The following is a 16,545-nucleotide window of genomic DNA, read 5'->3' on the forward strand; positions in this document are numbered from 1 at the left end:
TTATCCTGGCATCTGCAAAACCCATCGTCTCTCAAAGTCCATCATCTTTCATCCATTTTGTGTGCATGCCTACCCGAACTTGGTGCTGTCATTGTCTGAACCAGTGTTTTATGTTGTTCGATGACCGTCACAAACACGATGGGCCGAATGGCCTCCCACTGTGCCGTGAATGTTCTATGTTCCAATGTGCTAAAAGAAAATGCCATTTTGGGCGAGCAGCTTTTTTTTGGATCGAAAGAGACCTGAATTTCAAAGGGACAATTAGGAAAGAAAAGGTTGGACTCCTCTCTCGCATGCATCAGCCGTAGCTTCCCTGATGGTCTAGTAGTTAGGATTCGGCGCTCTCGCCGCCGCGGCCTGGGTTCGATTCCCGGTCAGGGAAGATTGCTTTCTTGGTGCTCGTCGTTCTGGTGCCAACGAATGTCCCATCACTGAGCCCAATGCTTGCTCCTGATCAACATTAGCTTTTTCACCAACATAAATGCTAATCGAGCAGCGGGCAGCCGATCATTCTTTAATCTAACAAGCCATTAGAGCGACATACAATGCACTTTCATGCCTTCTGTAAAATGCCTACATTTCTTTAAAATGTGTTGACGCTGATCAAAGTTTGTGGGAAGATTTTTTTTGCCATTTCTCCCAAGATTCGGAAAAGACCTGTTGCTTGTCACTTTAATTGTCGCCAACCTTTAACTGTAGCTCACAGTGTCAGAACAGTAACTGTTCTCATTAGCCATTTATGTCTCTCCTGGCACGACATCTCCTTAACAAGACCAACTAATCACAGCACCTCTTTCTTCAAATTGAATTCCAGTGTAAAAAATGAGCGTTTTCAAAGCTAAGGAAGATGTGCAAGTTTGGATGGAGTGTGCGACTGGAGATAATGGGCCTGAGGCAGTGAGAACATCTCTTGAACATTATCAGTACCTGAAAGGAGGGAGATGAGATCTTTGAGTTTATTTCTCCTGGCATCAGCAAAACCCATCGTCCCTCAATGCCCAACATCTTTCATCCATTTCGAGTGCATGCCGACCCGAACTTGGTGCTGTCATTGTCTGAACAAGTGTTTCATGTTCTTCGATGACCGTCGCAGACACGATGGGCCGAATGGCCTCCTTCTGTGCCCTGAATGTTCTGTGTTTCTATGTACGAAAAGAAAATGCCATTTTGGCCGAGCAGCTTGTTTGGGGAGAAAGGGACGTGAAATGCAGAGACAAATAGGAAAAAGAGGCTTGGACTGATGGCCTGCAAGATCGTGCCATGTGCTTCCCTGGTGGTCTAGTGGCTAGGATTCGGCGTTTTCACCGCCGCGGCCCGTGTTCGATTTTCGGTCAGGGAACGTTATTTGCAAAGTGCTGTTCGTTCTGATGCCAGTGATTGCTCCTGATCGCTATCAGTTTTACACTGCTGTGGTTGCAACAAGGGGCTGCCCATCATTCCTTTATCTCACAACCCATTAGAGTGACACACAATGTACTTTCTTGCCTTCTGTAAAATGCCAGTATTTATTTTTAAAGAGTCGTGACGCTGATCAAAGTTTGTGGGAAGGTTTTTGTTGCCATTTCCAGCAGATTTGGAAAAGATCTGCTGCCTGACACTCTAATTGTCGCCAACCTTTAACTATAGCTCACAGTGTCAGAACAGTCACTGTTTTTTAGACTTTTATGTCTCTTCTGCCACTACATCTCCTTAACAACACCAGCTGATCACAGCACCGCTTTCTTCAAAATGAGGCCCAGTGTAAAAAAAAATGCACGGTTTCAAAGCGAAGGGAGGTGTGCAAGATTGGAATGAGTGTGCGACTGGATCCAATGGGCCTGAGGCAGTGAGAACATCTCTTGAGCATAAAGACATTCAGTATCTGAAAGAAGCAGGCTGATGAGCTCTTTCAGTTTATTTATCCTGGCATCTGCAAAACCCATCGTCTCTCAAAGTCCATCATCTTTCATCCATTTTGTGTGCATGCCTACCCGAACTTGGTGCTGTCATTGTCTGAACCAGTGTTTTATGTTGTTCGATGACCGTCACAAACACGATGGGCCGAATGGCCTCCTACTGTGCCGTGAATGTTCTATGTTCCAATGTGCTAAAAGGAAATGCCATTTTGGGCGAGCAGCTTTTTTTTGGATCGAAAGAGACCTGAATTTCAAAGGGACAATTAGGAAAGAAAAGGTTGGACTCCTCTCTCGCATGCATCAGCCGTAGCTTCCCTGGTGGTCTAGTGGTTAGGATTTAGCGCTCTCACCGCCGTGGCCTGGGTTCGATTCCCGGTCAGGGAAGATTGCTTTCTTGGTGCTCGTCGTTCTGGTGCCAACGAATGTCCCATCACTGAGCCCAATGCTTGCTCCTGATCAACATTAGCTTTTTCGCCAACATAAATGCTAATCGAGCAGCGGGCAGCCGATCATTCTTTAATCTAACAAGCCATTAGAGCGACATACAATGCACTTTCATGCCTTCTGTAAAATGCCTACATTTCTTTAAAATGTGTTGACGCTGATCAAAGTTTGTGGGAAGATTTTTTTTGCCATTTCTCCCAAGATTCGGAAAAGACCTGTTGCTTGTCACTTTAATTGTCGCCAACCTTTAACTGTAGCTCACAGTGTCAGAACAGTAACTGTTCTCATTAGCCATTTATGTCTCTCCTGGCACGACATCTCCTTAACAACACCAACTAATCACAGCACCTCTTTCTTCAAATTGAATTCCAGTGTAAAAAATGAGCGTTTTCAAAGCTAAGGAAGATGTGCAAGTTTGGATGGAGTGTGCGACTGGAGATAATGGGCCTGAGGCAGTGAGAACATCTCTTGAACATTATCAGTACCTGAAAGGAGGGAGATGAGATCTTTGAGTTTATTTCTCCTGGCATCAGCAAAACCCATCGTCCCTCAATGCCCAACATCTTTCATCCATTTCGAGTGCATGCCGACCCGAACTTGGTGCTGTCATTGTCTGAACAAGTGTTTCATGTTCTTCGATGACCGTCGCAGACACGATGGGCCGAATGGCCTCCTTCTGTGCCCTGAATGTTCTGTGTTTCTATGTACGAAAAGAAAATGCCATTTTGGCCGAGCAGCTTGTTTGGGGAGAAAGGGACGTGAAATGCAGAGACAAATAGGAAAAAGAGGCTTGGACTGATGGCCTGCAAGATCGTGCCATGTGCTTCCCTGGTGGTCCAGTGGTTAGGATTTGGCGCTCTCACCGCCGCGGCCCGGGTTCGATTCCCGGTCAGGGAAGATTGCTTTCTTGGTGCTCGTTGTTCTGGTGCCAACGAATTTCCCATCACTGAGCCCAATGCTTGCTCCTGATCAACATCAGCTTTTTCGCCAACATAAATGCTAATCGAGCAGCGGGCAGCCGATCATTCTTTAATCTAACAAGCCATTAGAGCGACATACAATGCACTTTCATGCCTTCTGTAAAAAGCGTACATTTCTTTAAAATGTGTTGACGCTGATCAAATTTTGTGGGAAGATTTTTGTTGCCATTTCTCCCAAGATTCGGAAAAGACCTGTTGCTTGTCACTTTAATTGTCGCCAACCTTTAACTGTAGCTCACAGTGTCAGAACAGTAACTGTTCTCATTAGCCATTTATGTCTCTCCTGGCACGACATCTCCTTAACAACACCAACTAATCACAGCACCTCTTTCTTCAAATTGAATTCCAGTGTAAAAAATGAGCGTTTTCAAAGCTAAGGAAGATGTGCAAGATTGGAAGGAGTGTGCGACTGGAGATAATGGGCCTGAGGCAGTGAGAACATCTCTTGAACATTATCAGTACCTGAAAGGAGGGAGATGAGATCTTTGAGTTTATTTCTCCTGGCATCAGCAAAACCCAACGTCCCTCAATGCCCAACATCTTTCATCCATTTCGAGTGCATGCCGACCCGAACTTGGTGCTGTCATTGTCTGAACAAGTGTTTCATGTTCTTCGATGACCGTCGCAGACACGATGGGCCGAATGGCCTCCTTCTGTGCCCTGAATGTTCTGTGTTTCGATGTACGAAAAGAAAATGCCATTTTGGCCGAGCAGCTTGTTTGGGGAGAAAGGGACGTGAAATGCAGAGACAAATAGGAAAAAGAGGCTTGGACTGATGGCCTGCAAGATCGTGCCATGTGCTTCCCTGGTGGTCGAGTGGTTAGGATTCGCCGCTTTCACCGCCGCGGCCCGGGTTCGATTCCCGGTCAGGGAACGTTATTTGCAAAGTGCTGTTCGTTCTGATGCCAGTGATTGCTCCTGATTGCTATCAGTTTTACACTGCTGTGGTTGCAACAAGGTGCTGCCCATCATTCCTTTGTCTCACAACCCATTAGAGTGACACACAATGTACTTTCTTGCCTTCTGTAAAATGCCAGTATTTATTTTTAAAGAGTCGTGACGCTGATCAAAGTTTGTGGGAAGGTTTTTGTTGCCATTTCTAACAGATTTGGAAAAGATCTGCTGCCTGACACTCTAATTGTCGCCAACCTTTAACTATAGCTCACAGTGTCAGCACAGTCACTGTTTTTTTAGACTTTTATGTCTCTTCTGCCACTACATCTCCTTAACAACACCAGCTGATCACAGCACCGCTTTCTTCAAAATGAGGCCCAGTGTAAAAAAAAATGCACGGTTTCAAAGCGAAGGGAGGTGTGCAAGATTGGAAGGAGTGTGCGACTGGATATAATGGGCCTGAGGCAGTGAGAACATCTCTTGAGCATAAAGACATTCAGTATCTGAAAGAAGCAGGCTGATGAGCTCTTTCAGTTTATTTATCCTGGCATCTGCAAAACCCATCGTCTCTCAAAGTCCATCATCTTTAATCCATTTTGTGTGCATGCCTCCCCGAACTTGGTGCTGTCATTGTCTGAACCAGTGTTTTATGTTGTTCGATGACCGTCACAAACACGATGGGCCGAATGGCCTCCCACTGTGCCGTGAATGTTCTATGTTCCAATGTGCTAAAAGAAAATGCCATTTTGGGCGAGCAGCTTTTTTTTGGATCGAAAGAGACCTGAATTTCAAAGGGACAATTAGGAAAGAAAAGGTTGGACTCCTCTCTCGCATGCATCAGCCGTAGCTTCCCTGGTGGTCTAGTGGTTAGGATTCGGCGCTCTCACCGCCGCGGCCCGGGTTCGATTCCCGGTCAGGGAAGATTGCTTTCTTGGTGCTCGTTGTTCTGGTGCCAACGAATTTCCCATCACTGAGACCAATGCTTGCTCCTGATCAACATTAGCTTTTTCGCCAACATAAATGCTAATCGAGCAGCGGGCAGCCGATCATTCTTTAATCTAACAAGCCATTAGAGCGACATACAATGCACTTTCATGCCTTCTGTAAAAAGCCTACATTTCTTTAAAATGTGTTGACGCTGATCAAAGTTTGTGGGAAGATTTTTGTTGCCATTTCTCCCAAGATTCGGAAAAGACCTGTTGCTTGTCACTTTAATTGTCGCCAACCTTTAACTGTAGCTCACAGTGTCAGAACAGTAACTGTTCTCATTAGCCATTTATGTCTCTCCTGGCACGACATCTCCTTAACAACACCAACTAATCACAGCACCTCTTTCTTCAAATTGAATTCCAGTGTAAAAAATGAGCGTTTTCAAAGCTAAGGAAGATGTGCAAGATTGGAAGGAGTGTGCGACTGGAGATAATGGGCCTGAGGCAGTGAGAACATCTCTTGAACATTATCAGTACCTGAAAGGAGGGAGATGAGATCTTTGAGTTTATTTCTCCTGGCATCAGCAAAACCCAACGTCCCTCAATGCCCAACATCTTTCATCCATTTCGAGTGCATGCCGACCCGAACTTGGTGCTGTCATTGTCTGAACAAGTGTTTCATGTTCTTCGATGACCGTCGCAGACACGATGGGTCGAATGGCCTCCTTCTGTGCCCTGAATGTTCTGTGTTTCTATGTACGAAAAGAAAATGCCATTTTGGCCGAGCAGCTTGTTTGGGGAGAAAGGGACGTGAAATGCAGAGACAAATAGGAAAAAGAGGCTTGGACTGATGGCCTGCAAGATCGTGCCATGTGCTTCCCTGGTGGTCTCGTGGTTAGGATTCGGGGCTTTCACCGCCGCGGCCCGGGTTCGATTCCCGGTCAGGGAACGTTATTTGCAAAGTGCTGTTCGTTCTGATGCCAGTGATTGCTCCTGATCGCTATCAGTTTTACACTGCTGTGGTTGCAACAAGGGGCTGCCCATCATTCCTTTATCTCACAACCCATTAGAGTGACACACAATGTACTTTCTTGCCTTCTGTAAAATGCCAGTATTTATTTTTAAAGAGTCGTGACGCTGATCAAAGTTTGTGGGAAGGTTTTTGTTGCCATTTCCAGCAGATTTGGAAAAGATCTGCTGCCTGACACTCTAATTGTCGCCAACCTTAAACTATAGCTCACAGTGTCAGAACAGTCACTGTTTTTTAGACTTTTATGTCTCTTCTGCCACTACATCTCCTTAACAACACCAGCTGATCACAGCACCGCTTTCTTCAAAATGAGGCCCAGTGTAAAAAAAAATGCACGGTTTCAAAGCGAAGGGAGGTGTGCAAGATTGGAAGGAGTGTGCGACTGGATATAATGGGCCTGAGGCAGTGAGAACATCTCTTGAGCATAAAGACATTCAGTATCTGAAAGAAGCAGGCTGATGAGCTCTTTCAGTTTATTTATCCTGGCATCTGCAAAACCCATCGTCTCTCAAAGTCCATCATCTTTCATCCATTTTGTGTGCATGCCTACCCGAACTTGGTGCTGTCATTGTCTGAACCAGTGTTTTATGTTGTTCGATGACCGTCACAAACACGATGGGCCGAATGGCCTCCCACTGTGCCGTGAATGTTCTATGTTCCAATGTGCGAAAAGAAAGTGCCATTTTGGGCGAGCAGCTTTTTTTTGGATCGAAAGAGACCTGAATTTCAAAGGGACAATTAGGAAAGAAAAGGTTGGACTCCTCTCTCGCATGCATCAGTCGTAGCTTCCCTGGTGGTCTAGTGGTTAGGATTCGGCGTTCTCACCGCCGCGGCCCAGGTTCGATTCCCGGTCAGGGAAGATTGCTTTCTTGGTGCTCGTCGTTCTGGTGCCAACGAATGTCCCATCACTGAGCCCAATGCTTGCTCCTGATCAACATTAGCTTTTTCGCCATCATCAATGCTCATCGAGCAGCGGGCAGCCGATCATTCTTTAATCTAACAAGCCATTAGAGCGACATACAATGCACTTTCATGCCTTCTGTAAAATGCCTACATTTCTTTAAAATGTGTTGACGCTGATCAAAGTTTGTGGGAAGATTTTTTTTGCCATTTCTCCCAAGATTCGGAAAAGACCTGTTGCTTGTCACTTTAATTGTCGCCAACCTGTAACTATAGCTCACAGTGTCAGAACAGTCACTGTTTTTTAGACTTTTATGTCTCTTCTGCCACTACATCTCCTTAACAACACCAGCTGATCACAGCACCACTTTCTTCAAAATGAGGCCCAGTGTAAAAAAAAATGCACGGTTTCAAAGCGAAGGGAGGTGTGCAAAATTGGAAGGAGTGTGCGACTGGATATAATGGGCCTGAGGCAGTGAGAACATCTCTTGAGCATAAAGACATTCAGTATCTGAAAGAAGCAGGCTGATGAGCTCTTTCAGTTTATTTATCCTGGCATCTGCAAAACCCATCGTCTCTCAAAGTCCATCATCTTTCATCCATTTTGTGTGCATGCCTCCCCGAACTTGGTGCTGTCATTGTCTGAACCAGTGTTTTATGTTGTTCGATGACCGTCACAAACACGATGGGCCGAATGGCCTCCCGCTGTGCCGTGAATGTTCCATGTTCCGATGTCCTAAAAGAAAATGCCATTTTGGGCCAGCAGCTTTTTTTTGGATCGAAAGAGACCTGAATTTCAAAGGGACAATTAGGAAAGAAAAGTTTGGACTCCTCTCTCGCATGCATCAGCCGTAGCTTCCCTGGTGGTCTAGTGGTTCGGATTTGGCGCTCTCACCGCCACGGCCCGGGTTCGATTCCCGTTCAGGGAACATTGCTTTCTTGGTGCTTGTCGTTCTGGTGCCAACGAATGTCCCATCACTGAGCCCAATGCTTGTTCCTGATCAACATTTGCTTTTTCGCCACCATAAATGCTAATCGAGCAGCGGGCAGCCGATCATTCTTTAATCTAACAAGCCATTCGAGCGACACACAATGCACTTTGATGCCTTCTGTAAAATGCCTATTTTTCTTTAAAAAGTGTTGACGCTGATCAAAGTTTGTGGGAAGATTTTCTGTCTGAAGATGCTGTCAACATTGGGTCATTGGGAGTCTCATGGTCGCGTGTAACACAAATTAAACCACCTGGAACACAAAAGGGGGAAATGAGAAAAAATCAGGAGTGAGACACATTATTCCATCGTACAAATTATTTTGTTTTCACTGCCTCTGTAAAAAGACTGTCTGAATGGTATTGTCTCTTTAAAAGCCTTTGTCAATATTTCGATGCTGTTGGCTGTCGCTCCGTTTCCTTCCCTCAAGTTTAAAGGATCTACTGCTGTCTCTGTGATAACAATCTGATGAAATCTAGTGGAATGGACTATAGCATTGTTGCACAGTGTTAAAGTCAGAGTAGACGACTTCGAAAAAAAAATCTGGGTTTAGTTGTATTCGGAACTTTGAGCATGTTTAGCAGACACGAAATCTTTATAAGAGAAGAATGGAATGTTGCTCTTCTTCATTCGGCAAAGTTTTTTTTAAAAGTTAACTTGAAAGCTGTGAACGGCTGTGTGGCACAGGTTGGTGATGCCTGTGTCCGTCTTCTTCCTGCTAAGAAGTTGACGGCTTCCACAAAAAATTGTGTATCTTTTTTTTTTGGTTTCTAGTATGTGCTTGACTCTGCTTGAACCTTGTCAACAATCAGAAGAAGGAGAAAATGTTGAAGTGAACGATGAAAACGTTGTTACTCTTACAGATGAGCGCTAATAAAGAATCCCTGGTAGTGAATCGAGCCACGATCCAATGCGATTCAGAGAAATGGCATCGTGGTTATACTCTCTTGTCTGTGGTATGTTTTTGCTCGTGGTTGGTTTACAATGGTACTGAATAAAACTCTCACCTATGAAACGTTTGCCTTTGTCCAACCGAGCCTTGTTATCCATCGGGCTGAATGGGTGGAAGAAGTAAATGATCACTGTCGTATCTCTGGGACTGCTTTTACCGATGTGACCCGAGATGAGTCTTTGTGTTGGTATAATTGCTCGGTGAAATGCTTTGAGAATCAATGAATCAGTTTTGGACGGCAGAGTTAAGGTCCTTACAACAATGGAATGCGGGGACAATATTATATTTCTGTTATGTTTGCGCCAGGGTGCTTACGGTGTAAATTAAATAACAACTTTGTACGTGTATTAAGAAAGAGGATTGCGCGTCGCAGCTGCAGCCTTTTATGTGATGCAGTGACGAATGTATGGGACACGATGATTGTTTACAATAAAAAGTCCGTTCTCAGATAGTTCACAAAAGGGGCTCGGCCTCCGTGTGGAGTGATATCAATGGTCTGGGGTAATGATGGAACCATCCTCAGTCACTTTCTCACTGCGTGGTGGCATGGTAATGAAACCTCTTACACGTAAAACTTTTCAACCAACAATAGAATATTGCCATGAACATCTGTGTAAATACTTCACATACGTACACAGGCAATATTGGGAGGTTGCACGTAACACTTCCACTCTCCTGACATTTTTGTGTGGGAGAGCAGGCAATATGATATCGTTTCCTATAAGGGTGAACCATTTATCCTATCCTAATGTGATTTGTCGCAGAAGTATAATAAATGTTCACGGTCCTTGTCCAGTGTCCAAATTAGAGTAAAACATGACCGTCTAGATACCCAAGCGGCCTGAGTAACACTGGGAGCGGCGTCCCTTAATGCTGAGTAATGAGGTCCTCGTGAACAAATTACAAGCGTTGTAAGATGTACAAGCAGTGGCCCACTCCATGAAAGGTGAGCTCGGGGCTGAATCAGCCATGGCTCAGGAGCTTGTAAATATGGTAATTACTGAATCATAAGATTTATGGGATAAAATTAAGAGCAATTACTTCGGATCCTTTAAAGATATCTTGGGCTGTGGTCTGTCTCGATATTCAAGCTGTCATGGATGGCTAGAAAATGTCACTACAACAGACCATAGGCACTCAATTACCCTACTGGGCTGGAGTCAACTTTCTAGTCATCTTAGCCAGTTTGCTAATGGTAACCTGCGCTCCTGGGCCCTACTGTCCGGACTGTGTACTGAAATGGTTTGCCAATAGTTCTGGTGAATCCCACAGGATGTTAATGCTATACTCTTATGTTGACGTGAGACTAATTATAGGGGGGCTCCGATACGTTTGTAAAGACCGAGAAGACTGGGGATCCACCTTTGATACCGCAACAGGCAGCTATCTGCACTATCATGTAACCAGTTGCCTGGATAATAAGTTTGGATGGATAAGCTTTCCACCCACTCAGCCGATTAGAGAGAACGTAACTCGGGTGATTGTAACCCATGTGTGGAAACTTGTGAGCCTATGTTATATAGTGCTAGACGTGGACTGTTATGTTTTAGAACTAAATGTAATATTGTGACTATTGATATGATCGATTGTCAGACTATATATATGTATTGTATTGTGTACACGGTACTCGATCGATATCAATGTATGACGGTTCCTTGTTGAATGCTCCACAATGGTATATTGTAAGACTGTGGGACAGTTTAACTATTCGATTAGTAATATGGAGGTGGGACTAAATATCAAGAAAAGTAGACAATTAATAGGTAATGAGCATGTGAAGATGGAACTGAACAAGTTGAAATATAGTGATTGGAGGTTAGATTTGGGAACTGAAGACGATATGGATCAGATAAAGGTGATCCAAACGAGAACAGAGCGTGAGTTTAAGCACTCATGGTGGGAGTCGTTACTAGGGTGGGAGCCGTTAAGAGGGTGGGAGCCTTTACTGGGTCGCATTGTTACTAGGCTGGGAGTCTTTGCTAGGGTGGGAGCTGTTACTAGGGTGGGAGATATTACAAGGGTGGGAGTCGTTTCTAAGTGGGAGCAGTAACTAGCGTGGTCACCATCAGCCACTGGAAATTTCGAATATTGCATTGCACCCCATAGTTTGCATTGTGACCTCTCAGATTCTGTTACTGATCATCATGTTAACACTTTGCAGTTGGGCGAAGAAGATAATGTCATTGACCCAACTGTCAGAAGAGCAACTGAAGCCTGTAATGTACACACAGTCCACCTCACCATACACAGTCCATCTCATCATACACAGTCCACCTCACTATAGGAGAAACTACGCCATGTTCTCCGCAGCCTTCAACATGTCATCAATGAGGACAAACACCTCGCTGTGGCCATCCCCACACCTCCACTACTCGCCTTTAAACAGCCACCCAACCTCAAACAGACCATCGTTCGCAGCAAATTACCTAGCTTTCAAGAGAACAGCGTCCACGACGCCACACAACCCTGCCACGGTAACCTCTGCAAGACATGCCAGATCATCGACACAGATACCACCATCACACGAGAGGACACCACCCACCAGGTGCATGGTTCATACTCCTGTGACTCGGCCAACGTTGTCTACCTCATATGTTTCAGGAAAGGATGACCCAGAGCATGGTACATTGGCGAGACCATGCAGACGCTGCGACAACGGATGAACGGACACCGCGCAACAATCGCCAAACAGGAGGGTTCCCTCCCAGTCGGGGAACACTTCAGCAGTCATGAACATTCATCCACCGACCTTCGGGCAAGCGTACTCCAAGGCGGCCTTCGAGACACACGACAACGCAAAATCGTCGAGCAGAAATTGATAGCCAAGTTCCGCACCCATGAGGACGGCCTCAACCGGGATCTTGGGTTCATGTCACGCGACACGTTACCCCACCAGCGAACAAATGTTATCTGTTTTTAATATAACGGGTCAGTTGCTGTCTTTTCTATGTTTCTACCTCTCTATCTCTGTTCATTTTTGTTTGTTTTTTTTTGGTGATTTGTATATTCTGAGACCTTGCAGGTAACAACTGTCTGTCTGCACACTGATTGCCTTGGCAACGGGCAGTTGAAAAAACTGTCTGTAATCATCAAGCAATGTTCTGTGAATTATAAATGCGATTTCATTTCGAGGATTTCATTTCGTTCACCTGAGGAAGGAGGAAGCCTCCGAAAGCTTGCGAATTTAAAATAAAATTGTTGGACTATAACTTGGTGTTGTAAAATTGTTTACATTTCTTTAAAATGTGTTGACACTGATCAAAGTTTGTGGGAAGATTTTTTTTGCCATTTCTCCCAAGATTCAGAAAAGACCTGTTGCTTGTCACTTTAATTGTCGCCAACCTTTAACTGTAGCTCACAGTGTCAGAACAGTAACTGTTCTCATTAGCCATTTATGTCTCTCCTGGCACGACATCTCCTTAACAACACCAACTAATCACAGCACCTCTTTCTTCAAATTGAATTCCAGTGTAAAAAATGAGCGTTTTCAAAGCTAAGGAAGATGTGCAAGATTGGAAGGAGTGTGCGACTGGAGATAATGGGCCTGAGGCAGTGAGAACATCTCTTGAACATTATCAGTACCTGAAAGGAGGGAGATGAGATCTTTGAGTTTATTTCTCCTGGCATCAGCAAAACCCATCGTCCCTCAATGCCCAACATCTTTCATCCATTTCGAGTGCATGCCGACCCGAACTTGGTGCTGTCATTGTCTGAACAAGTGTTTCATGTTCTTCGATGACCGTCGCAGACACGATGGGCCGAATGGCCTCCTTCTGTGCCCTGAATGTTCTGTGTTTCTATGCACGAAAAGAAAATGCCATTTTGGCCGAGCAGCTTGTTTGGGGAGAAAGGGACGTGAAATGCAGAGACAAATAGGAAAAAGAGGCTTGGACTGATGGCCTGCAAGATCGTGCCATGTGCTTCCCTGGTGGTCTAGTGGTTAGGATTCGGCGCTTTCACTGCCGCGGCCCGGGTTCGATTCCCGGTCAGAGAACGTTATTTGCAAAGTGCTGTTCGTTCTGATGCCAGTGATTGCTCCTGATCGCTATCAGTTTTACACTGCTGTGGTTGCAACAAGGGGCTGCCCATCATTCCTTTATCTCACAACCCATTAGAGTGACACACAATGTACTTTCTTGCCTTCTGTAAAATGCCAGTATTTATTTTTAAAGAGTCGTGACGCTGATCAAAGTTTGTGGGAAGGTTTTTGTTGCCATTTCTAACAGATTTGGAAAAGATCTGCTGCCTGACACTCTAATTGTCGCCAACCTTTAACTATAGCTCACAGTGTCAGCACAGTCACTGTTTTTTTAGACTTTTATGTCTCTTCTGCCACTACATCTCCTTAACAACACCAGCTGATCACAGCACCGCTTTCTTCAAAATGAGGCCCAGTGTAAAAAAAAATGCACGGTTTCAAAGCGAAGGGAGGTGTGCAAGATTGGAAGGAGTGTGCGACTGGATATAATGGGCCTGAGGCAGTGAGAACATCTCTTGAGCATAAAGACATTCAGTATCTGAAAGAAGCAGGCTGATGAGCTCTTTCAGTTTATTTATCCTGGCATCTGCAAAACCCATCGTCTCTCAAAGTCCATCATCTTTCATCCATTTTGTGTGCATGCCTACCCGAACTTGGTGCTGTCATTGTCTGAACCAGTGTTTTATGTTGTTCGATGACCGTCACAAACACGATGGGCCGAATGGCCTCCCACTGTGCCGTGAATGTTCTATGTTCCAATGTGCTAAAAGAAAATGCCATTTTGGGCGAGCAGCTTTTTTTTGGATCGAAAGAGACCTGAATTTCAAAGGGACAATTAGGAAAGAAAAGGTTGGACTCCTCTCTCGCATGCATCAGCCGTAGCTTCCCTGGTGGTCTAGTGGTTAGGATTCAGCGCTCTCACCGCCGCGGCCTGGGTTCGATTCCCGGTCAGGGAAGATTGCTTTCTTGGTGCTCGTCGTTCTGGTGCCAACGAATGTCCCATCACTGAGCCCAATGCTTGCTCCTGATCAACATTAGCTTTTTCACCAACATAAATGCTAATCGAGCAGCGGGCAGCCGATCATTCTTTAATCGAACAAGCCATTAGAGCGACATACAATGCACTTTCATGCCTTCTGTAAAATGCCTACATTTCTTTAAAATGTGTTGACGCTGATCAAAGTTTGTGGGAAGATTTTTTTTGCCATTTCTCCCAAGATTCGGAAAAGACCTGTTGCTTGTCACTTTAATTGTCGCCAACCTTTAACTGTAGCTCACAGTGTCAGAACAGTAACTGTTCTCATTAGCCATTTATGTCTCTCCTGGCACGACATCTCCTTAACAACACCAACTAATCACAGCACCTCTTTCTTCAAATTGAATTCCAGTGTAAAAAATGTGCGTTTTCAAAGCTAAGGAAGATGTGCAAGATTGGAAGGAGTGTGCGACTGGAGATAATGGGCCTGAGGCAGTGAGAACATCTCTTGAACATTATCAGTACCTGAAAGGAGGGAGATGAGATCTTTGAGTTTATTTCTCCTGGCATCAGCAAAACCCATCGTCCCTCAATGCCCAACATCTTTCATCCATTTCGAGTGCATGCCGACCCGAACTTGGTGCTGTCATTGTCTGAACAAGTATTTCATGTTCTTCGATGACCGTCGCAGACACGATGGGCCGAATGGCCTCCTTCTGTGCCCTGAATGTTCTGTGTTTCTATGTACAAAAAGAAAATGCCATTTTGGCCGAGCAGCTTGTTTGGGGAGAAAGGGACGTGAAATGCAGAGACAAATAGGAAAAAGAGGCTTGGACTGATGGCCTGCAAGATCACGCCATGTGCTTCCCTGGTGGTCTAGTGGTTAGGATTCGGGGCTTTCATCGCCGCGGCCCGGGTTCGATTCCCGGTCAGGGAACGTTATTTGCAAAGTGCTGTTCGTTCTGATGCAAGTGATTGCTCCTGATCGCTATCAGTTTTACACTGCTGTGGTTGCAACAAGGGGCTGCCCATCATTCCTTTATCTCACAACCCATTAGAGTGACACACAATGTACTTTCTTGCCTTCTGTAAAATGCCAGTATTTATTTTTAAAGAGTCGTGACGCTGATCAAAGTTTGTGGGAAGGTTTTTGTTGCCATTTCTAACAGATTTGGAAAAGATCTGCTGCCTGACACTCTAATTGTCGCCAACCTTTAACTATAGCTCACAGTGTCAGAACAGTCACTGTTTTTTAGACTTTTATGTCTCTTCTGTCACTACATCTCCTTAACAACACCAGCTGATCACAGCACCGCTTTCTTCAAAATGAGGCCCAGTGTAAAAAAAAATGAACGGTTTCAAAGCGAAGGGAGGTGTGCAAAATTGGAAGGAGTGTGCGACTGGATATAATGGGCCTGAGGCAGTGAGAACATCTCTTGAGCATAAAGACATTCAGTATCTGAAAGAAGCAGGCTGATGAGCTCTTTCAGTTTATTTATCCTGGCATCTGCAAAACCCATCGTCTCTCAAAGTCCATCATCTTTCATCCATTTTGTGTGCATGCCTACCCGAACTTGGTGCTGTCATTGTCTGAACCAGTGTTTTATGTTGTTCGATGACCGTCACAAACACGATGGGCCGAATGGCCTCCCACTGTGCCGTGAATGTTCTATGTTCCAATGTGCTAAAAGAAAATGCCATTTTGGGCGAGCAGCTTTTTTTTGGATCGAAAGAGACCTGAATTTCAAAGGGACAATTAGGAAAGAAAAGGTTGGACTCCTCTCTCGCATGCATCAGCCGTAGCTTCCCTGGTGGTCTAGTGGTTAGGATTCGGCGCTCTCACCGCCGCGGCCCGGGTTCGATTCCCGGTCAGGGAAGATTGCTTTCTTGGTGCTCGTCGTTCTGGTGCCAACGAATGTCCCATCACTGAGCCCAATGCTTGCTCCTGATCAACATGAGCTTTTTCGCCAACATAAATGCGAATCGAGCAGCGGGCAGCCGATCATTCTTTAATCTAACAAGCCATTAGAGCGACATACAATGCACTTTCATGCCTTCTGTAAAATGCCTACATTTCTTTAAAATGTGTTGACGCTGATCAAAGTTTGTGGGAAGATTTTTGTTGCCATTTCTCCCAAGATTCGGAAAAGACCTGTTGCTTGTCACTTTAATTGTCGCCAACCTTTAACTGTAGCTCACAGTGTCAGAACAGTAACTGTTCTCATTAGCCATTTATGTCTCTCCTGGCACGACATCTCCTTAACAACACCAACTAATCACAGCACCTCTTTCTTCAAATTGAATTCCAGTGTAAAAAATGAGCGTTTTCAAAGCTAAGGAAGATGTGCAAGATTGGAAGGAGTGTGCGACTGGAGATAATGGGCCTGAGGCAGTGAGAACATCTCTTGAGCATAAAGACATTCAGTATCTGAAAGAAGCAGGCTGATGAGCTCTTTCAGTTTATTTATCCTGGCATCAGCAAAACCCATCGTCTCTCAAAGTCCATCATCTTTCATCCATTTTGTGTGCATGCCGACCCGAACTTGGTGCTGTCATTGTCTGAACAAGTGTTTCATG

General features: G+C 44.9%; 12 non-coding genes across 12 annotated transcripts; all 12 read left to right on the forward strand.

Annotated features, from left to right (window-relative positions):
• Nucleotides 1–310: 310 nt before the first annotated feature.
• trnae-cuc (transfer RNA glutamic acid (anticodon CUC)) lies at nt 311–382 on the forward strand. The gene has a single exon. It is a non-coding gene; the product is annotated as a tRNA-Glu (tRNA).
• A 1,825-nt stretch (nt 383–2,207) lies between these two features.
• On the forward strand, nt 2,208–2,279 carry trnae-cuc (transfer RNA glutamic acid (anticodon CUC)). The gene has a single exon. It is a non-coding gene; the product is annotated as a tRNA-Glu (tRNA).
• Nucleotides 2,280–3,164: 885 nt separating this feature from the next.
• Nucleotides 3,165–3,236, forward strand: trnae-cuc (transfer RNA glutamic acid (anticodon CUC)). The gene has a single exon. It is a non-coding gene; the product is annotated as a tRNA-Glu (tRNA).
• An 885-nt stretch (nt 3,237–4,121) lies between these two features.
• trnae-uuc (transfer RNA glutamic acid (anticodon UUC)) lies at nt 4,122–4,193 on the forward strand. Its single transcript has one exon. It is a non-coding gene; the product is annotated as a tRNA-Glu (tRNA).
• An 869-nt stretch (nt 4,194–5,062) lies between these two features.
• On the forward strand, nt 5,063–5,134 carry trnae-cuc (transfer RNA glutamic acid (anticodon CUC)). Its single transcript has one exon. It is a non-coding gene; the product is annotated as a tRNA-Glu (tRNA).
• Nucleotides 5,135–6,019: 885 nt separating this feature from the next.
• Nucleotides 6,020–6,091, forward strand: trnae-uuc (transfer RNA glutamic acid (anticodon UUC)). Its single transcript has one exon. It is a non-coding gene; the product is annotated as a tRNA-Glu (tRNA).
• Nucleotides 6,092–6,959: 868 nt separating this feature from the next.
• On the forward strand, nt 6,960–7,031 carry trnae-cuc (transfer RNA glutamic acid (anticodon CUC)). Its single transcript has one exon. It is a non-coding gene; the product is annotated as a tRNA-Glu (tRNA).
• An 898-nt stretch (nt 7,032–7,929) lies between these two features.
• On the forward strand, nt 7,930–8,001 carry trnae-cuc (transfer RNA glutamic acid (anticodon CUC)). Its single transcript has one exon. It is a non-coding gene; the product is annotated as a tRNA-Glu (tRNA).
• Nucleotides 8,002–12,935: 4,934 nt separating this feature from the next.
• trnae-uuc (transfer RNA glutamic acid (anticodon UUC)) lies at nt 12,936–13,007 on the forward strand. Its single transcript has one exon. It is a non-coding gene; the product is annotated as a tRNA-Glu (tRNA).
• An 869-nt stretch (nt 13,008–13,876) lies between these two features.
• Nucleotides 13,877–13,948, forward strand: trnae-cuc (transfer RNA glutamic acid (anticodon CUC)). Its single transcript has one exon. It is a non-coding gene; the product is annotated as a tRNA-Glu (tRNA).
• An 885-nt stretch (nt 13,949–14,833) lies between these two features.
• On the forward strand, nt 14,834–14,905 carry trnae-uuc (transfer RNA glutamic acid (anticodon UUC)). The gene has a single exon. It is a non-coding gene; the product is annotated as a tRNA-Glu (tRNA).
• Nucleotides 14,906–15,773: 868 nt separating this feature from the next.
• On the forward strand, nt 15,774–15,845 carry trnae-cuc (transfer RNA glutamic acid (anticodon CUC)). Its single transcript has one exon. It is a non-coding gene; the product is annotated as a tRNA-Glu (tRNA).
• The last annotated feature ends 700 nt before the right edge of the window (nt 15,846–16,545 follow it).

Source organism: Heptranchias perlo, chromosome 2 (genome assembly GCF_035084215.1).
Source record: "Heptranchias perlo isolate sHepPer1 chromosome 2, sHepPer1.hap1, whole genome shotgun sequence".
In the NCBI taxonomy this organism is placed as follows: domain Eukaryota; kingdom Metazoa; phylum Chordata; class Chondrichthyes; order Hexanchiformes; family Hexanchidae; genus Heptranchias; species Heptranchias perlo.